Source organism: Cenococcum geophilum (assembly GCF_001692895.1).
Source record: "Cenococcum geophilum 1.58 unplaced genomic scaffold K441scaffold_46, whole genome shotgun sequence".
Classification (NCBI taxonomy): Eukaryota; Fungi; Ascomycota; class Dothideomycetes; order Gloniales; family Gloniaceae; genus Cenococcum; species Cenococcum geophilum.
In genome coordinates this window covers 471547-476278 of record NW_027137604.1, presented here as the reverse complement: position 1 = coordinate 476278, position 4732 = coordinate 471547, and positions in this window count along the sequence as shown.

Here is a 4732-nt window from a genome sequence, read left to right as displayed (position 1 = left end):
ATAAGCTCCGTAAGCGCGTTACTCTATATATCCTTACTTTAGGAAATTAACGTTAATAACGTTAATCTTTTTACCTTAACCCTTTTAGCGTAAAGCAATAGAATCCTTATTTAGGGAGAGGATATATTTATTAAAAAGTAATAGTGTTATTAAATTAAGCTTTTCCTTTAGCTTTGCTATAAGATTTACCTTTACTAGCTTATCCTCTTTAAGAGTTAAGAATTGGTTATCTCTTAAGATAATTATATTATTAGTTTATATACTAATTGTATAATTACAGCACCTGTACCGACCGCGTGCTCACGCGTTCGGTACACCAGGTACGCGTTTACGCATTCAATGCACCAACTACTCGCTTACGCGTCTGGTGCACTTATAAAGCACTAACTAATTAGGGGGAGGCGCGTCAGTATATAGACCACGTAGTCTACCTTAATAGAATCGACAGTCACCATCATCCAAAAGAGCATACGATACTATACGTATTTCGTGCCCCTAGATCTGACTCACTTATGCTATTAAGTTAGTACGAACACTGATTAGTAAGCGCGCACAGATTAGCAATTACTTAACACCTCCCACCGAGAGATACACGACAGCGACCACCCGTTTAGACTTCTAGTACGACCTGCTAGAAGGTCGGAAGTTGGGGATTACGGACTATCACTAACTCTGTATACTTATTTAAGTCTTAGTACGGTTTACCGGAAGTTATAAACGCGAATATAGACCTTTACGGAACCCCCTATCCTTAACCCCCTTAAACCTTAAACCTCTTCGGACCTTACGGAAACCCCCTACCCTTCTATAAACCGCTATAGACCCGTTAATTGCCTTTACGGACCACTATAAGACCCCTTAAACTGTTACGGACTCGTTAATTGATTTTACGGACCGTTATAAGACCTCCTCTACCCGCTATAAGCTACTACGACCCGCCACAGCTTATATAGATATATAACGCTATATAATATAGCAGATATAAGCAAGCAAATCAGTAAAGGTCAAAAGAAGTAGAGCTAAGGAGTTGACCTCACGTCTACGGACGACGTTAACAACTATATTAATTTTAAAATGTCACGGAGTGAGTACAAGCGACGATAATATATAGCAAGATAGATATTATTAAGCTATATACATGAACTGTGTAAGGAGGTTAAGACGTTACGTAAGGAAAGAAGGTAGGAAAACGGGAAGAAAGGGCATATATTGTTGACTTGGTTGCTTAGTTAACACGTATATAGGTAGAATAGGGTTTAAGTTGTGGTCCTGGCAGAACTTGGTAGAATTTAATAGAACTTGGTAGAATATAGCAGAATACCGTAGATTGCCGTTAGATTGCTATTAGATTGCCATTAAATTGCTATTTCGCGGTTAGTTTCTAATTGCTAAGTTAGTGGAAATAGGTGGATGTGTGTAAGGTGTTACGGGGGTGTCCCGTAATAGTACCCCCCCTTTAAACTCGAGCTTCTGCGAGATAGGGCTGTGGTAGTTCTAGGTAGAGTTTATAAAAGTCTTCTATAGCTTATATAAGTCCTATAGAGTTAACGGGTTCCCATAAGGACTTAGTAAAGCCTCTCTATTTCGTAAGATATATATATTAGCGTTTCTGTTTATTATACTTAATATTATTAATTCTTTTAATAAAGTACTCATTCTTACCATCCACTTTAACTAGTAGGGGAGGGTCTTATATCTGTCTAGGCAGGGCGTCTAATACAGGGGTAGTAGGGCGGAGGACTGACGTATGGAATACGGGGTGGATTTTAACCGTATTAGGGAGCTTTAGTTGGTAGGTATAAGGAGAGATAACCTTTTTAACCTTATAAGGGCCAGCGTTCTTTTAATTAAGTTTCTTAGTAGGTCGTTTCATGTTTAGATTTCTTATATCTAGCTAGACGAAATTGCTAATTTAGTAGGCCGGTGCTAGGGTTTGTTTCTTATTCGCTGCAGCTTTATAGATAGATTAAGCCTATATTATCTTATTAGTAAGAAACTGTTATAGTTCCTCCATCTTCTTTATGAATTTATTTGCTTCTATAACTTATAAGGCGTAATAAGTAGGGTAAGAAACATTACTAAAGGGTTTAAAACCTATTCGTAGGTGCTAGCCGTAATTGGCTAGGAATAGGGAGACTTTCGTAGTTTCTAAGACGGAATTATTTGTAGTAAACTTAGTGAATATAAGCCAGTTAATCTAGTTATTCTATAAATATGACGTGTATATCCAAATATACTATTCCATTATAGCATTTACGTATTTCGTTTGGCCATCCATTTCTAGGTAATACGCGGTAGATAATAGTGCTTTAATACAAAGTCGAGTAGTTAGTTCTTTCTAGAATATTAAGACAAACTAGCTGCCTTTATCGGAGATAATCGTTTTAGGGAGTCTATGGAGTTTCTATACGTAATCTAGGAATAGTTAGGCAACGGTAGGTGTTAATATATTGGGGCAGGCGATTAAGTGTCTTATTTTAGATAGTTGGTTTATAACTACTATAATGTTTATACAGCCTCTACTATTAGGAAGGTCAATAATAAAGTTAATTAAGATATCCTTCTATCTTTGGTCCGGAACAGGCAGCGGCTTTAAAAGACCGTTATATGTCTCGTGTAAGGCTTTAGCTCGTTAGCAGGTATAGTAGCTAAAGACGTACCTTTGTATTATATTATATATATTCAGCTAATAATACTCCCGTTAGAGTAGTTCTAGGGTCTTTCCTTAGCCTAGGTGGCCGGCGATAGGTAGATTATATACGTGTTTAAGGAGTTTAAGCTTAAGCTTATTGTAATTAGGGATAACTAGACGGTTTTAGTAATATAAGCGGTTTCTGCAGGCTTTATATTTACTTAGAGAAATCTTTTTAGAGCGTTTAATGCCATCTTATATTAGCTTAAGCGTCTCTTAAATAAACTCGTTATTTGGGTATTTATTAACTATAATCTATTTAATCGATTAATTAGTTATTTTAAGGACGTATACTGTAAGATCTTTAGTAGGAGGGTTAAATAGTTTAGGGCGAAGTAGGGTCTAATTTCGGTAAGAGCGCGCTTCTTCTAGGGCTGGCGCGTCTTGCGAGCGTTGGGTTAGGGTATTAGGCTTCTAACCTTAGATGCCTAGGCGGTACGTAATTAAGAATTGGAAACGAGATAGATATTTTAACTAGCGGGCCTAATAATAACTTAGCTGTTTTATAGTTATAAAGTACTGTAGGTTTTTATGGTTGCTAAGGACCTTAATTAGAAATCCAGCGCCTTTTAGTTCGGGTTGCCATTATTTAAAACACCTAATAATAGCTAACAATTCCTTATTATAGATCTTATAGTTATATTTAGCTAGGCTTAGTCGTTTTAAGAAGTATATTACGGGGTATAATACTCCATCCTCATTATATTAAGACAGGATGCCTCTAGTGACATAGTTAGATAAGTCGGCTTTTATAACACTTATTTGGTTTAGGTTAAAGTGTTAGAGTATAGGCGTAGTAGTAAATATAACCTTTAGATAAGCAAAGGCCTTTTTATATTCCTTATTAAAGATAAAGACTTTATCCTTTTAGGTTAAAGCTATAAGGGGTGAAACCAGGGCGGAGAAGTTATTAATAAACTATTAGTAGAAATTAGTAAATCCTATAAAGGCTTTTACGTCCTTAACGTTCTTAGGTTCTTGCCAGTTTATAATTACTTTAACTTTCTTTAGGTCTATTTATATACCGTTTATAGAAATAAGGAGTCTAAGGTATAGGACTTCCGTTTTATAGAACTCGTATTTATCTATATCCAATTATAGACTAGCTCCGTACAGGGCTTATAAAATAAGGTTAACATGTTTCTAATATTTAGTTAGGTTATTACTGTATATTAGGATATCGTTAATATAAGCAGTACAAAAGATATCTAGGTAGGGGCGCAGGGTATCGTTTATATAATGTTAAAACGAGCTTAGGGCGTTTGCGAGGCCGAAGGGTGTTATTAAATACTTAAATAGTCTATATTGGGTACGAAATATAGTAAGCCATTTATCCCCTTTTGTAATGCGGAGACGGTTAAATATAGAGATAATATTAAGCTTCATGTAGTAACGAGCCTTACTTAGTCGGTTTAGCGTCTCTTATATTAACGGGATCGGATATTAGTTTTTAACGGTAACGGCGTTAAGAGCTTGGTAGTCTACATAGAAGCGCAGACCGCCGCTAGGTTTCTTAATGAAGATCACTAGTGCGGCTATAGGCGACAAGCTTACTCTAATAAATCCTTTGCTTAGGTTTTCGTCTAAATACTTTTATAGCACTTAGAGTTTATTTTAGGACATCCTATATAAGGGTCTAAATCCGGGCTGCTTTCCTTCTTTAAGTATAATCTTATAGTCGTATAGTTGGTGTTTTAGTAGCTTATCGGCTTCCTTTTATAAGAATGCATCTAGGCGATAATAATACTCTATTGGTACCTTTATGGTAGGGTTAGTGTGCTTTTTTAGTGCTAAGGCCTTCTTAATATTGGCTATCGTAACAGCAAAGATTGTATATTCGGGTTTCTTAGCAAGTTGCGCTAGTGGGGTAGCTCCAATCATGCGGATATCTAGGGTGCTAAGCTTGCTCGGATTGTTTATAGTTTCTTATTTAGGTTTAGGTTCGGTATTAGGTATAGAGTTAGTATTAGATTTGGGTTCGGGTTCTTTAAAAATCCTTTTTATAGTGGAGTACTAATCCTTCTAGTATTTTTGTGTATG